Source organism: Thalassophryne amazonica, chromosome 6 (assembly GCF_902500255.1).
Source record: "Thalassophryne amazonica chromosome 6, fThaAma1.1, whole genome shotgun sequence".
NCBI lineage: Eukaryota > Metazoa > Chordata > Actinopteri > Batrachoidiformes > Batrachoididae > Thalassophryne > Thalassophryne amazonica.
The window spans coordinates 5,700,418-5,718,483 of NC_047108.1; positions in this window are offsets into that span (position 1 = coordinate 5,700,418).

The following is an 18,066-nucleotide window of genomic DNA, read 5'->3' on the forward strand; positions in this document are numbered from 1 at the left end:
ATGAAAGTTTGTGTGTCCTAGTGAGACCCCTTCTATTGCTGACAAGGCAAAAAAGCAAAGGTAAATTAACTAGAAATAAATTAAAAAGACGTGACGATCACGCACCTCTCTCCTCATTCATGTATTTCAACAGAACCATTTCTTTGTATCTTTTTTTGAAGTGATGGATGTTAGGACATCGCTTGAGCTGAGGTGCCAAACTATTCCACAGCTTAATGCCACACACGGACACACAGAAACTTTTCCTGGTAGTTCTCACTGCCTTGACTGTAAAGTTACCACATAGCTTCCTTCTCTCTGGGTGAAGAGACTCAGAATATTACTGGGTAATGAGTTTTTACTGGCTTTATATAATAATTGTGCAGTGTAAAAATTAACCAGATCTGGCATTTTCAACAATTTGGATTGCAAAAATAGACTATTTGTGTGTTCATGATATCCTACCTTATAGATGATTCTTATTGCCCTTCTTATTGCAAAAAATGAGGTGGGCTTCATAGATAATTGGCAAAGCTTCTGGGGAAAACCTGGTCTTGTTAGGAGAGACGGCATCCATCCCACTTTGGATGGAGCAGCTCTCATTTCTAGAAATCTGGCCAATTTTCTTAAATCCTCCAAACCGTGACTATCCAGGGTTGGGACCAGGAAGCAGAGTTGTAGTCTTACACACCTCTCTGCAAACAGTTAAATGTGGTGTATTAAACATTAAGTCTCTCTCTTCTAAGTCCCTGTTGGTAAATGATATAATAATGGATCAACATATTGATTTATTCTGCCTAACAGAAACCTGGTTACAGCAGGATGAATATGTTAGTTTAAAAGAGTCAACACCCCCGAGTCACACTAACTGTCAGAATGCTCGTAGCACGGGCCGGGGCGGAGGATTAGCAGCAATCTTCCATTCCAGCTTATTAATTAATCAAAAACCCAGACAGAGCTTTAATTCATTTGAAAGCTTGACTCTTAGTCTTGTCCATCCAAATTGGAAGTCCCAAAAACCAGTTTTATTTGTTGTTATCTATCGTCCACCTGGTCGCTACTGTGAGTTTCTCTGTGAATTTTCAGACCTTTTGTCTGACTTAGTGCTTAGCTCAGATAAGATAATTATAGTGGGTGATTTTAACATCCACACAGATGCTGAGAATGACAGCCTCAACACTGCATTTAATCTATTATTAGACTCTATTGGCTTTGCTCAAAAAGTAAATGAGTCCACCCACCACTTTAATCATATCTTAGATCTTGTTCTGACTTATGGTATGGAAATAGAAGACTTAACAGTATTCCCTGAAAACTCCCTTCTGTCTGATCATTTCTTAATAACATTTACATTTACTCTGATGGACTACCCAGCAGTGGGGAATAAGTTTCATTACACTAGAAGTCTTTCAGAAAGCGCTGTAACTAGGTTTAAGGATATGATTCCTTCTTTATGTTCTCTAATGCCATATACCAACACAGTGCAGAGTAGCTACCTAAACTCTGTAAGTGAGATAGAGTATCTCGTCAATAGTTTTACATCCTCATTGAAGACAACTTTGGATGCTGTAGCTCCTCTGAAAAAGAGAGCTTTAAATCAGAAGTGCCTGACTCCGTGGTATAACTCACAAACTCGTAGCTTAAAGCAGATAACCCGTAAGTTGGACAGGAAATGGCGTCTCACTAATTTAGAAGATCTTCACTTAGCCTGGAAAAAGAGTCTGTTGCTCTATAAAAAAGCCCTCCGTAAAGCTAGGACATCTTTCTACTCATCACTAATTGAAGAAAATAAGAACAACCCCACGTTTCTTTTTCACTGTAGCCAGGCTGACAAAGAGTCAGAGCTCTATTGAGCTGAGTATTCCATTAACTTTAACTAGTAATGACTTCATGACTTTCTTTGCTAACACAATTTTAACTATTAGAGACAAACTTACTCATAACCATCCCAAAGACGTATCGTTATCTTTGGCTGCTTTCAGTGATGCCGGTATTTGGTTAGACTCTTTCTCTCTGATTGTTCTGTCTGAGTTATTTTCATTAGTTACTTCATCCAAACCATCAACATGTTTATTAGACCCCATTCCTACCAGGCTGCTCAAGGAAGCCCTACCATTATTTAATGCTTCAATCTTAAATATGATCAATCTATCTTTGTTAGTTGGCTATGTACCACAGGCTTTTAAGGTGGCAGTAATTAAACCATTACTTAAAAAGCCATCACTTGACCCAGCTATCTTAGCTAATTATAGGCCAATCTCCAACCTTCCTTTTCTCTCAAAAATTCTTGAAAGGGTAGTTGTAAAACAGCTAACTGATCATCTGCAGAGGAATGGTCTATTTGAAGAGTTTCAGTCAGGGTTTAGAATTCATCATAGTACAGAAACAGCATTAGTGAAGGTTACAAATGATCTTCTTATGGCCTCAGACAGTGGACTCATTTCTGTGCTTGTTCTGTTAGACCTCAGTGAAGCTTTTGATACTGTTGACCATAAAATTGTATTACAGAGATTAGAGCATGCCATAGGTATTAAAGGCACTGCGCTGTGGTGGTTTGAATCATATTTATCTAATAGATTACAATTTGTTCATGTAAATGGGGAATCTTCTTCACAGACTAAGGTTAATTATGGAGTTCCACAAGGTTCTGTGCTAGGACCAATTTTATTCACTTTATACATGCTTCCCTTAGGCAGTATTATTAGACGGTATTGCTTAAATTTTCATTGTTACGCAGATGATACCCAGCTTTATCTATCCATGAAGCCAGAGAACACACACCAATTAGCTAAACTGCAGGATTGTCTTACAGACATAAAGACATGGATGACCTCTAATTTCCTGCTTTTAAACTCAGATAAAACTGAAGTTATTGTACTTGGCCCCACAAATCTTAGAAACATGGTGTCTAACCAGATCCTTACTCTGGATGGCATTACCCTGACCTCTAGTAATACTGTGAGAAATCTTGGAGTCATTTTTGATCAGGATATGTCATTCAAAGCGCATATTAAACAAATATGTAGGACTGCTTTTTTGCATTTACGCAATATCTCTAAAATTAGAAAGGTCTTGTCTCAGAGTGATGCTGAAAAACTAATTCATGCATTTATTTCCTCTAGGCTGGACTATTGTAATTCATTATTATCAGGTTGTCCTAAAAGTTCCCTAAAAAGCCTTCAGTTAATTCAAAATGCTGCAGCTAGAGTACTAACGGGGACTAGAAGGAGAGAGCATATCTCACCCATATTGGCCTCTCTTCATTGGCTTCCTGTTAATTCTAGAATAGAATTTAAAATTCTTCTTCTTACTTATAAGGTTTTGAATAATCAGGTCCCATCTTATCTTAGGGACCTCATAGTACCATATCACCCCAATAGAGCGCTTCGCTCTCAGACTGCAGGCTTACTTGTAGTTCCTAGGGTTTTTAAGAGTAGAATGGGAGGCAGAGCCTTCAGCTTTCAGGCTCCTCTCCTGTGGAACCAGCTCCCAATTCAGATCAGGGAGACAGACACCCTCTCTACTTTTAAGATTAGGCTTAAAACTTTCCTTTTTGCTAAAGCTTATAGTTAGGGCTGGATCAGGTGACCCTGAACCATCCCTTAGTTATGCTGCTATAGACTTAGACTGCTGGGGGGTTCCCATGATGCACTGAGTGTTTCTTTCTCTTTTTGCTCTGTATGCACCACTCTGCATTTAATCATTAGTGATCGATCTCTGCTCCCCTCCACAGCATGTCTTTTTCCTGGTTCTCTCCCTCAGCCCCAACCAGTCCCAGCAGACGACTGCCCCTCCCTGAGCCTGGTTCTGCTGGAGGTTTCTTTCTGTTAAAAGGGAGTTTTTCCTTCCCACTGTAGCCAAGTGCTTGCTCACAGGGGGTTGTTTTGACCGTTGGGGTTTTTACGTAATTATTGTATGGCCTTGCCTTACAATATAAAGCGCCTTGGGGCAACTGTTTGTTGTGATTTGGCGCTATATAAATAAAATTGATTGATTGATTGATTGATTGATTGAAGAATTTCCCAGATTCTCTTGGTGTCATTTTTATTATTATTTAATAGATTGGTATAATATAATTTCTTGCTGGCTCTGATTATATTAGTTAGTTTGTTTTTATATAATTTATATCTATGTTCAGATTCTTTTGTCCTTAGTCTAACAAATTGTCTGTATAATGTATTCTTATTTTTACAAGCTTTTTGTAGACCTTTTGTTAACCATGGATATGACTACTCGCATGTACAAACAATGGCTTCATGTGCAGTTAAAAACTGCACAACTGGATGAACATTTCACCTGTAAGTGTGATTGAAATGGAAAATAATGAATAAGAATTTGAAGAGTTCTCCCTTATTCCAGCGTATAGGCATACATAGTGGCATGGCTTGTGTGTAGCCTAATGTTGAGTTTTGTGTCATAGTTGTCATAGAGCTGTGCATAATAAATATTCTCACTGCAAGGGAAAACCAACTCTCCTGTAGTTTAAGTGGTGTTTTATTCTTTCAGTGCAACTATTAAAACTATTATATATTATACTATATATAAACTATTTAATATATATTTAATATATATATTTAACACATATAAACTATTAAATATATTAAAACTATTATATATTATACTATATATAAACTATCCATCCATCCATCCATCCATCCATTTTCTTCCTCTTTATCCGGAGTCGGGTCGCGGGGGCAGCAGCTCAAGCAAAGCCGCCCAGACCTCCCAATCCACACACAACGCCTCCAGCTCCTCCGGGGGAACCCCAAGGCGTTCCCAAGCCAGCCGAGAGATGTAGTCCCTCCAGCGTGTCCTGGGTCTTCCCCGGGGCCTCCTCCCAGTGGGACGTGCCCGGAACACCTCTCCAGCGAGGCGTCCAGGGGGCATCCGGAAAAGATGCCCGAGCCACCTCAACTGACTCCTTTCGACGTGGAGGAGCAGCGGCTCGACTCCGAGCTCCTCCCGAGTGACCGAGCTCCTCACCCTATCTCTAAGGGAGCGCCCAGCCACCCTGCGGAGGAAACTCATCTCGGCCGCTTGTACTCGTGATCTCGTTCTTTCGGTCATGAGCCAAATCTCATGACCATAGGTGAGGATCAGAATGTAGATCGATCGGTAAATCGAGAGCTTTGCCCCCTACTCAGCTCTCTCTTCACCACGACGGTCCAATACAGCGACCGCATCACTGCAGATGCTGCACCGATCCGTCTATCGATCTCATGCTCCATCCGTCCCTCACTCGTGAACATTATAAACTTTTCAGGACAGCGGAAGGCCAAGTGTTCGGATAAGTACTCACCTTTCCTGCTTCAGTGTGACAAGAGGTGGAGGCGGCTTTGCCCCTCTCATCTACTGGGTGCGGTCGCATCCCAACCTGTGTGTTTGTGTTCTTTCCCGCCAGCAGTACCGGATCCGACGAGCGGAGGCAGTGGCCACCTGGGAATTCGGGACTTGGCGGTTCCAGTACTTCTGGGTTTCGGTGGCAGAGGAGATCTGGGTGGTTCCGGTTCAACTAGGACGGACGTCTCCTACCTTCGGGCCTGCCCACAAGACACCAGCAGATTTCGGCTTACAAATTGCTAATTGTTGTATCAGTTGTGCTATTTTCACAACAGTAAAACTTGTTCTTACTTTTCTCCATTGTCCGTTCATTGCGCCCCCTGTTGTGGGTCCGTGTACCTACACTTTCACAACACTATGATGAATTCTAAAAGCTGACTGAAACTCTTCAAATAGACCATTCCTCTGCAGATGATCAGTTAGCTGGTTTACAACTACCCTTTCAAGAATTTTTGAGAGAAAAGGAAGGTTGGAGATTGGCCTATAATTAGCTAAGATAGCTGGGTCAAGTGATGGCTTTTTAAGTAATGGTTTAATTACTGCCACCTTAAAAGCCTGTGGTACATAGCCAACTAATAAAGATAGACTGATCATATTTAAGATCAAAGCATTAAATAATGGTAGGGCTTCCTTGAGCAGCCTGGTAGGAATGGGGTCTAATAGACATGATGGTTTGGATGAAGTAACTAATGAAAATAACTCAGACAGAACAATCTGAGAGAAAGAGTCTAACCAAATACCGGCATCACTGAAAGCAGCCAAAGATAACGATACGTCTTTGGGATGGTTATGAGTAATTTTTTCTCTAATAGTTAAAATTTTATTAGCAAAGAAAGTCATGAAGTCATTACTAGTTAAAGTTAAAGGAATACTCGGCTCAATAGAGCTCTGACTCTTTGTCAGCCTGGCTACAGTGCTGAAAAGAAACCTGGGGTTGTTCTTATTTTCTTCAATTAGTGATGAGTAGTAAGATGTCCTAGCTTTACGGAGGGCTTTTTTATAGAGCAACAGACTCTTTTTCCAGGCTAAGTGAAGATCTTCTAAATTAGTGAGACGCCATTTCCTCTCCAACTTACGGGTTATCTGCTTTAAGCTGCGAGTTTGTGAGTTATACCACGGAGTCAGGCACTTCTGATTTAAAGCTCTCTTTTTCAGAGGAGCTACAGCATCCAAAGTTGTCTTCAATGAGGATGTAAAACTATTGATGAGATACTCTATCTCACTTACAGAGTTTAGGTAGCTACTCTGCACTGTGTTGGTATATGGCATTAGAGAACATAAAGAAGGAATCATATCCTTAAACCTAGATACAGCGCTTTCTGAAAGACTTCTAGTGTAATGAAACTTATTCCCCACTGCTGGGTAGTCCATCAGAGTAATTGTAAATGTTATTAAGAAATGATCAGACAGAAGGGAGTTTTCAGGGAATACTGTTAAGTCTTCAATTTCCGTACCATAAGTCAGAACAAGATCTAAGATATGATTAAAGTGGTGGGTGGACTCATTTACATTTTGAGTGAAGCCAATTGAGTCTAATAATAGATTAAATGCAGTGTTGAGGCTGTCATTCTCAGCATCTGTGTGGATGTTAAAATCGCCCACTATAATTATCTTATCTGAGCTAAGCATTAAGTCAGACAAAAGGTCTGAAAATTCACAGAGAAACTCACAGTAACGACCAGGTGGACGATAGATAATAACAAATAAAACTGGTTTTTGGGACTTCCAATTTGGATGGACAAGACTAAGAGTCAAGCTTTCAAATGAATTAAAGCTCTGTCTGGGTTTTTGATTAATTAATAAGCTGGAATGGAAGATTGCTGCTAATCCTCCGCCTCGGCCCGTGCTACGAGCATTCTGGCAGTTAGTGTGACTCGGGGGTGTTGACTCATTTAAACTAACATATTCATCCTGCTGTAACCAGGTTTCTGTTAGGCAGAATAAATCAATATGTTGATCAATTATTATATCATTTATTAACAGGGACTTAGAAGAGAGAGACCTAATGTTTAATAGACCACATTTAACTGTTTTAGTCTGTGGTGCAGTTGAAGGTGCTATATTATTTTTTCTTTTTGAATTTTTATGCTTAAATAGATTTTTGCTGGTTATTGGTGGTCTGGGAGCAGGCACCGTCTCTACGGGGATGGGGTAATGAGGGGATGGCAGGGGGAGAGAAGCTGCAGAGAGGTGTGTAAGACTACAACTCTGCTTCCTGGTCCCAACCCTGGATAGTCACGGTTTGGAGGATTTAAGAAAATTGGCCAGATTTCTAGAAATGAGAGCTGCTCCATCCAAAGTGGGATGGATGCCGTCTCTCCTAACAAGACCAGGTTTTCCCCAGAAGCTTTGCCAATTATCTATGAAGCCCACCTCATTTTTTTTGTACTTATATATATATAAGTAGTAATATATATACTTATGTACATGTGATTTCTTATTTTTTTATTATTATTTTTAATAAATTTGCAAAAATCTAAAAAAAGAAAAAAATTTCACATTGTCATTATGGGGTGTTGTTTGTAGAACTTTGAAGAAAAAAAATTATTTCATCCAGTTTGAAATAAGGCTAGAACGTAAAAAAAAATGTGAAAAAACTTTAAAAAAAAAACTTTTTGGATGCACCGAATGTCATGTTATAAAATCCTTCAATTACCACTCACCGTTCTTCTTGCTGCGTGACAATGAGGCTTTCTGCGATGTTTTGGAAGGAGTCAGAGCTGGTCGTTCCTGGTTACAGTAGCTCGATCAGTAACCATGGAGGACCCCGGACCCAAGACCTTCTCATCCATAATCAGTGGAGTGACTGGTGGTTTACTCCACCTGACGGGTGCCAGTACCGGATGGTGGTGACATCCATGAATCAAATAGCCATAGCTGTTTTTATGTTTGTTTGTTTTTTTTTGTTTTTTGTTTGTTTTTTTATGCACAGCACTGATCTGTCAGTATGTGATGGATCACCGAGTCCACGGTTTGAACGGTGACATCTTCAATTATTACGCACAGTCAGTGGCTTTCTGCCTGCCAGCGCGTGACGTCATCGCGATTCGATCCCGCCTCCTTCTTTGCAATACTGTGCTCATTTTTACGATTTTTTTTTTTGCCACACAAAATTCTGTTCATAGTTTTTAGCTCAAGTGCTAAGTGTTTTTCATAGACACCAAAATTAAAGCAGAAGAGCAAAAAAAAAAACACACACCCGCCTGCATGCGGCGTCACTTTGCTGCTGTGTATTTTTACTCTAGTTGAGTATTTTGTGACAAACACCTGAAATAATCAGGGTTGTTGTCCATTTCAAACTATTCATGTATCACTCCAAAAAAAAGTTTAGACAATAAATTGCATTTTGTGAAGAAAAATTTCTATATCTGTTGCTGTGTTTTGGTTGAACGAGGTTAAGTATTTCAAACACATATTATAACACACTTATTGTGTCATGTTGTTTCTAAGATAGTTCAAAGTGTTCAACATTGCAATCTGTAAACACATTTATTTGTCAGTACATATTCCCCGGAATGCATTGCATTGGTATGCTAATAGTATGGTAATTGTGTGAATCACGTGGTGGGTACTGACTTTCTGATTGGCAGATAAATATACATAATGCCAAAACTATCCTACGAAAAATATTCTCCTGGCCCAGTCAGCTATTGTGAGCATTTACCCACAATGCACTACGTACACGAGGCGACCACCCGATAAACATTCTCAGTTAGTGCGTTACTTATCCATGATTTAATGTAACTGAACATCCAGAAATATTACTGTCGTCAAGTGTATGGTAGTTTGAAAAATGTTAATTTGATAAAACCATTAGTGAAAACGCTGTGATTGTAAATTGAGAAACAGAAGCGCATAACGGTTTTTAATGAGAAGTCCATGCAGACGTCCGTCAATGTTGTCTATTGACGTAATTTTTGTAGCTCTGCTTTTGCAGAGTGTTAAATAGAGAGAGAAAAAAAAAGAAACCGTTGTCTTTGTCGCAGTATGTTTCGTCGCTTGTTGTAATTTATTATCACGAATTATACGTTCCTCTGCTTCTATGACATTAATCAATTGGTTCAAAGTTTTCATGACAAAAGCATGAATTTATTCTACATTCCGTGACGGGTGCACGAAATTAAAAGTGAGTTGTTGGGGGGCAGTGGATTAAAATCCACTAGATGGCGGATGCAGCCTGTGAGCTGTTGCCAGCAGCCTCCATCTAACGCTTTGTCAGTCATTAGATTAAATAGAAATCTATGGTGCGCTGATTTAAACTTGGGTTCGTTTGTTCGTTCGTTCGTTCGCGCGCACACACACACACTTATCTTCAACTGCTTAGTCCAATTAAGGGCACGCAAGGCGGGGTACACCCAGGACAGGGCCACAAGCAGAAAAACAAACACATCCACACCCACTCGCACACCTGCGGACAATTTACAAATTCCAGTCCACCTAACCCGCATGTCTTTGGATGTGGGGAAACCGTCACACCATGAGGAAACCCACACAAACACAAGGAGAACACACAAACAGGCGGGAATTGAACCCATGACTTTCTTGCTGTGAGGAAACAGTGCTCACCACTAAGCCTTCATGCTGCCCTGTTAAATAAATAAAAAATAAATAATAGTAAATATTGGAGTGAGCTTTTGTAAGTGTGCATTATATGTAATATTACTGATATGGGGAAATGACTAAAAAAATTTGAAAAAAGTTAGAAAATGATCACCTTAATATTTCTTTTGTTCTTCTTGTTGCTTAATGCTGACAAATTATACAGTATTTTGTTGTCTTTCTGATGCCTGATTCTGTTTTCTTTTCTCTCTCTGTTTGAGGTGCGGCTCCATACAGAGATGGGTGTGGAGTCTGTTTCTGAAACCCTCCTGTCCTGTGCACCGGTAACATTGCCTGTATATTCGTTTTTTGAATTGTTTTTTAATTTGTGTCTGTAGCATGGCACCAAGCAGAGGGCCACCCCTTTGAGTCTGGTCTGCTTGAGGTTTCTTCCTCAGATGGAGTTTTTTCTTACCACTGTTGCCTGTGTTCTTGCTCTGGGGGTTGGTAAGGTTCGACCTTACTTGTGTGAAGCACCTTGAGGCAACTTTGTTGTGATTTGGCGCTATATCCATGAAATAAATTCAATTAAAAAAAATTTTTTTTGCGTTGGTCTGTATTCTGTAAAGTAGTGACTTCAGTTTTACTGCCTGTGAATGCTTTGTCGTGATAAATATCTCACCGTTCCTTTAAGCGATTCAATTAGAAGTCTCACTTTCATAAGTCTCAATTTATCCTTTTTTAATTAGCTTCAGTTTTTTCTACACATCAGGTTTTCCATCCTGAGATATTCCGTAAGAGCAAATTTATAGAATGGAAATGCCTTTTCTCTCATTTTGTGGGTCACGACAGTCACTTTGACATTGTATATTCTGCTAATATAAGAATATACATTCTTACATTAACGATCACCACAGCAGATCATCCTGGGGGTGCTCTGAGATTATTATCATGTAAAAATATTCTCCAAAAAAAAAAAAAAAAAAAAAAAAAAAAAACAAGGTCCCCGTAATCCCTGGAATCTCAATGCAGCACCTCAGGAGATTCATTTCTCTATGATATACTGAACACTCCAGCACTCTGTAGTGTTTTCAGATTTCTTTCAACTTGGTCCAGAAATGATTGACTAAATAATCTTACTGTCACCCTGGCTGACATGGCTGTTTCATTTTATTTATTTATATTTTCACAGAGAAGCGCTCTTGCTGCCTTCATGACTTTCAATATGGGTTCAGAGCGAAAAGGTCCACTGCTTTGGCTTTGTGCAATGCAATCGAAGAGATCAATAAACATGTGGACCAAAGGGAATTAGTAATAGGTCTATTTATTGACTTAAGAAAGTCTTTCGACACAATCAATCATAACACATTATTTCAAAAGATGGAACTTTATGGGATTAGGCGAGTGGCTCTGAATTGGATTAAAAGTTATTTGCAAAACTGGAAGCAATTTATTTAAATCGGGGACTGCTGTTCTGCATACCTGGACATCGTTTATGGGGTTCCCCAGGGCTCTGTGCTGGGACCAAAATGATTTATTTTATATATTATTAATTTATGTAAAGTTTCCAATGTGTTTAAAGCAGTTCTCTTTGCTGATGACACAAACCTGTTTTGTTCTGGAGAGAATTTGTAGAAATTATTGTATGATTTGAGAACTGAAATGATAAAATTGAAGAGATGGTTTGACATGAACAAACTGTCATTAAATTGGTCTAAAACTAAAATTATGTTATTTGGAAATTATAAACAGAATGTACAAATACAGTTAAATATACTTGGGGTAAATATAGATTGTGTCAAGGAGAATAAGTTATGTGTGATTATTGATGACAGAATTAACTGGAAAGCACATATTCAGCATATCCAAAAGAAAGTTTCTAAAAGTATTGCAATATTAAATAAGGCAAAGTACATTCTAGATGGTAAATCACTACACACTCTGTATTGTGCATTGATTGCACCTTACTTGACTTACTGTGCTGAAGTTTGGGGTAATAACGATAAAACTACATTACAATCATTATTCATCCTTCAAAAAAGAGCATTAAGAATAATTCACAATTCAGGGTTTCGGGATCATACCAATCTGTTCTTTATTAAATCAAAGATATTAAAACTTCTTGATATGATTTCATTTATGACTGTTCAGTTGATGCATAAAGCGAAAAATAAACAATTACCTTTCAGAATTCAAGAATATTTTACGCAGAGAGAAGGAATGTATAATTTAAGGGGTTTGTATTTTTTTACACTGTAAAAAGTGTAACATGCAGTTGTTCATTCAAACTAAAAACTGTCATTTAAAACAAGATAAAAATATTGATTTGATTGTGTAAATATTTATCTAATGGACTCGAAACAAAATTTTTTAGTTCGCTCAATTGTTTTCTTCTTCTTTATGACCTGCAATTAATATTTTTAGTTTGACTCAAATGTGAATTGCACATGCGCATCGCACTGGTCTCATTCACTTTTGGGGAGCCGGCCAGACGTGGACGCACACTGGGTGGATTTCATCCAACAATAAACGTAAGTAGCAAAGCTGTTGCTGATAATTAAAGTTTGAGTGTTTTGTATTGTCAGAATTGCAAAATAATAGCCATATTTCATTCATTCATCTTCTACCGCTTAGTCCAATTAAGGGTTGTGGGTGGCTAGAGCCTATCCCAGCAGTCATAGGGTGCGAGGCGGGGTACACCCAGGACAGGACGTCAGTCTGTCGCAGGGCCACAAACAGACAAACAAACACAGACACACACACACCTAAGGACAATTTTAAAGATTCCAATCCACCTAACCCGCATGTCTTTGGGTGTGGGAGGAAACCGGAGCACCCAGAGGAAACCCACGCAAACACGGGGAGAACATGCAAACTCCACACAGAAAGGCCATGGGAACTGAACCCAGGATCTTCTCACTGTGAGGCAACAGTGCTAACCACTAAGCCACCATGCTGCCCATAGCCATATTTAAGTTAGCTAAATCAATTTATTAATTTGATTCAATAACAAAAAATGTTAATAATCAAGGATCAAGGCAAAGAATTTAGATTGAGTCAATTTAAATATTATTGTTTACATCAACATAAAATAATCAGATCATAGGAAGTTAAATAATTTAGATTCTGTGAAATGAAATAATTTAGATTACGTGAAGTCAAATATATTAGATGTGATATCTGGACATCAATTTTTTTAGTTTAAGCAGGGTTATACTTTTTCAGTGTAGGACGACTAGGAGGTGCTTCTCCATTTGTGGCCCAAAAAAATGGAATAATTTACCGGAGAAACTTAAGCAATGTCCAGATATCAACCGGTTCAAATATTTATACAAAGAAATGGTATTTTCTAGATATATATTAGATGAATGTGGTTGAGTTGTGTTATGCTCACAGGGGGTCGTTTTGACCGTTGGGGTTTTACATAATTATTGTATGGCCTTGCCTTACAATATAAAGCGCCTTGGGGCAACTGTTTGTTGTGATTTGGCGCTATATAAAAAATTGATTGATTGATTGATATGTATACTCAACAAAAATATAAACGCAACACTTTTGGTTTTGCTCACATTTTGTATGAGATGAACTCAAAGTTCTAAAACTTTTTCCACATACACAATATCACCATTTCCCTCAAATATTGTTCACAAACCAGTCTAAATCTGTGATAGTGAGCACTTCTCCTTTGCTGAGATAATCCATCCCACCTCACAGGTGTGCCTTAGACTGCCCACAATAAAAGGCCACTCTGAAAGGTGCAGTTTTATCACACAGCACAATGCCACAGATGTCGCAAGATTTGAGGGAGCGTGCAGTTGGCATGCTGACAGCAGGAATGTCAACCAGAGCTGTTGCTTGTGTATTGAATGTTCATGTCTCTACCATAAGCCGTCTCCAAAGGTGTTTCAGAGAATTTGGCAGTACATCCAACCAGCCTCACAACCGCAGACCACGTGTAACCACGAGTTCGTTACCATGTTATGGGTAACATTCAGTTTAATTTACCGTCATTATAAAGTGCACGTAGCACAAACAACAAAAATATGTGATGTGCTCCTAAAACAGGTGCAATCCTAACAAATAAAAAATGAGCAAGTATTTGGAATCTTTTTCAGGGCACTTTTCAGATCATTTTTAAAACCATGTCACAGTGCGACAGAATACCTGAAGAGGGTCTGCAGATAATTGAGAACGTGGACGTGACTTAGAGTGAAACCTGTTGGAAGTTCTCATGACCCCAAGAAAAATGAGAGTACATTTTTAATTTACAACATATTCAGAAATAAATGCAAAAGACCCTATTTTAAAGAATCAGAATTTTTAATAAAAAGTCCAAAGTAGTTTAACAACAGCAACAATAAACTTTTTCACATAGTGAAATCATCATCTTCTTCTTTTGGCTGCTCCAGTTAGGGGTCGCCACAGCAGGTGATCCATTTCCATCTCACCCTGTCCTCTGTATCTTCCTCTGTCACACCAACCACCTGTATGTCCTCCTTCAGCATCTGGCACCTGGCTCCATCCTCAGCATCCTTCTCCCTATATAGCCTGGGTCCCTTCTCTGCTGGTGGATGAAGAATTAGCTGGATCTTGTATTAAATGAGAAAGTGGCACTAAATAAAGCCAAACAAAAAGAGAATCATGATCAAAGGGCCCAAGATGGGTTACGCAAAGAGTCCAACTCTGTCTGTGTGAGAGACCATGAGAACGGGCTTCCAGGAGCACTCACTGAGAGTACGGGACTCATCTCCTGGAGAGCAAGAACACAGGTGACAGGTGAGACAGCACCAGGACTACATTTGTCCCAGTTATGATTAGCACCTGAATAAATCTCCGTCAGTAAGAGAGATGAACCGTCACCCCAGTCTGAGGCAAAATTCTTCTGGAGCAGGTTTTCATCCAGGATGTCTCTGTACATTGCTGCATTCATCTTTCCCTTAGTCCTGACTCCCAGTTCCTGCTGCTGAAAAACATCCCCGCAGCATGATGCTGCCACCACCATGCTTCTGTAGGGATGGTGCCTGGTTTCCTCCAAACATGACGCCTGGCATTCACACCAAAGAGATCAGCTTTGTCTCATCAGACCAGAGGATTTTCTTTCTCAGGGTCTGAGAATCCTTCAGGTGCCTTTTGGGAAACTCCAGGTGAGCTCTCATGTGCCTTTTACTAAGGAGTGGCTTCTGTCTGGCCACTCTACCATACAGGCCTGATTGGTGGATTGCTGCAGAGATGGTTGTCCTTCTGGAAGGTTCTCCTTTCTCCACAGAGGAATGCTGGAGCTCTGACAGAGTGACCATCATGTTCTTGGTCAATTCCCTGACTAAGGCCCTTCCACCCCGATCGCTCAGTTTAGACGGGCGGCCAGCTCTAGAAAGAGTTCTGGTGGATCCAAACTTCTTTCATTTACAAATGTTGGAGGCCACTGTGCTCATTGGGACCTTCAAAGCAGCAGAAATGTTTCTGTATCCTTCCTCAGATTGGTCCCTCGAGACAATCCTGTCTCAGAGGTCAACAGACAATTCCTCTGACTTCATGCTTGGTTTGTGCTCTAACATGCACTGTCAACTGTGGGACCTTATGTGTAGACAGGTGTGTGCCTTTTCAAATAATGTCCAGTACACTGAATTTACCCCAGGTGGACTCCAATAGGGCACCACAGTCTCGTTTGAGGGCGGGCACTAAAGTGGTAAAATATGATGCATATGACGTGATTTCTCTACTTCTGGGGGAAAAATCCACGGTATTTTCAATAGGTTTTTGGAAAAATTACACGTAAACAAAGTGAAAATGCAAAGAAAAGTGACAATGCAGCGGGAAAGTGGACGTGTTGCGGTTTGTTTATGACCCCGAGCACAAACATGTTGAGGCGGTTTTGTTGGTGAGAGAATGGCGCTACTCTGGTTAGCTGTGTAGGCTAACACTTACTGACGTGACATCTCCCACTCGCTTTGTCTTCCTTCTGTCCTGGGAACAGAAAAAAAAAAACACTCTTTGTGACTGCTTCAGTGAATGCAGCTGAAAACAAAACAGTACACCATTTATCCATGGGATGTTATGCTGTGTATATATTACACAATGGCAGCCTGTAGGAGGTCCCCGTAAGTGGTCAAATCCCGCAATATCACTCAATCAATCAATCAATCAACTTTTTTCTTGTATAGCGCCAAATCACAACAAACAGTTGCCCCAAGGCGCTCCACATTGCAAGGCAAGGCCATACAATAATTATGAAACACAGTCTACGTCTAAAGCAACATAACCAAGGGATGGTCCAGGGTCACCCGATCCAGCCCTAACTATAAGCCTTAGCGAAAAGGAAAGTTTTAAGCCTAATCTTAAAAGTAGAGAGGGTATCTGTCTCCCTGATCTGAATTGGGAGCTGGTTCCACAGGAGAGGAGCCTGAAAGCTGAAGGCTCTGCCTCCCATTCTACTCTTACAAACCCTAGGAACTACAAGTAAGCCCGCAGTCTGAGAGCGAAGCGCTCTAATGGGGTAATATGGTACTATGAGGTCCCTAAGATAAGATGGGACCTGATTATTCAAAACCTTATAAGTAAGAAGAAGAATTTTAAATTCTATTCTAGAATTAACAGGAAGCCAATGAAGGGAGGCCAACACGGGTGAGATATGCTCTCTCCTGCTAGTCCCCGTCAGTACTCTAGCTGCAGCATTCTGAACCAACTGAAGGCTTTTTAGGGAACTTTTAGGACAACCTGATAATAATGAATTACAATAGTCCAGCCTAGAGGAAACAAATGCATGAATTAGTTTTTCAGCATCACTCTGAGACAAGACCTTTCTGATTTTAGAGATATTGCGTAAATGCAAAAAGGCAGTCCTACATATTTGTTTAATATGCGCTTTGAATGACATATCCTGATCAAAAATAACTCCAAGATTTCTCACAGTATTACTAGAGATCAGGGAAATGCCATCCAGAGTAACGATCTGGTTAGACACCATGCTTCTAAGATTTGTGGGGCCAAGTACAATAACTTCAGTTTTATCTGAGTTTAAAAGCAGGAAATTAGAGGTCATCCATGTCTTTATGTCTGTAAGACAATCCTGCAGTTTAGCTAATTGGTGCGTATCCTCTGGCTTCATGGATAGATAAAGCTGGGTATCATCTGCGTAACAATGAAAATTTAAGCAATACCGTCTAATATCACTCAGGGTTCAAACGAGCTGCGGTGCCCTATTAATTTGTCGGAGCATCTTAAGGATAATCAGTGGAAAGAGGATGCACGTGAGCTCAATTTTAAGCTTCATGGGCTGTGATGATTGTCTGTAAATTATACGGATTTTTCCGAGTTTCAGAGTCATACGGACGTACAAATAAAGTCTTACGGATATTCAGGGTTTGGTCTTCAGCGGGTCTGTAATCAGGCGTTTCTGCACCGCAACTCCACTTTGATGCATGAATCAATGAAACAATGCTTCGATCCACTAGCTCGTTGGTTCTTTGATTCGCTGCTCTTCAGAAATGACAAGTCCGCTTCTTAACTCCTCTCAAAGTCATTAAAATATCGTGAGTCACTTTTGTGTGGATTAAAATCACTAACTGGGACTTTTGTCTTGTTGCAGTCAACAAATGAGAATCGTCCTCCGTTCCGTTGGCACAGCTCCAAACGCTGCACGGCTCTCTGCTGAGACAGAGTCCGCTCGAATTAATAACCTCAAAACGAATCACTGCTTTAAATAACATGCAGCACAGCTGTAAGAGCTCAGCTCAGATGTACGAAAAGATATTTAAGCCAATAATGTCTGAAAGGAAATGCTTTTGACAAAAACTACAGATTTTGTTTATTCCTATTTATGTCCAGAGATCAAGGATCAACCATGTAGAGTTTATTATGTCAAAAGTTTAAGGATCCAGTGACCAATTTCATATTTATTTACTTTAAGACTCAATAAAATGTTGTTTAATTTCAATTCAATTTCAATTTAATCGGTTTATAAAGTGCCAAATCACAACAAAAGCCATCTCAAGGCGCCTCACATAGAGGAATGCTGGAGCTCTGAGAGAGTGACCATCACGTTCTTGGTCACCTCCCTGAACAAAACTTGCACTGATTTTGGTTCAACATAAAAATTACAGTAAATAAATAAAAATTAAAAAATTCTAATACAGAATTAAAAACAGAAGTAAAAGACTAAAACAGATAAAAAAAATAAAAACTATTCATAAGAAAGAGAATAAAAATAGG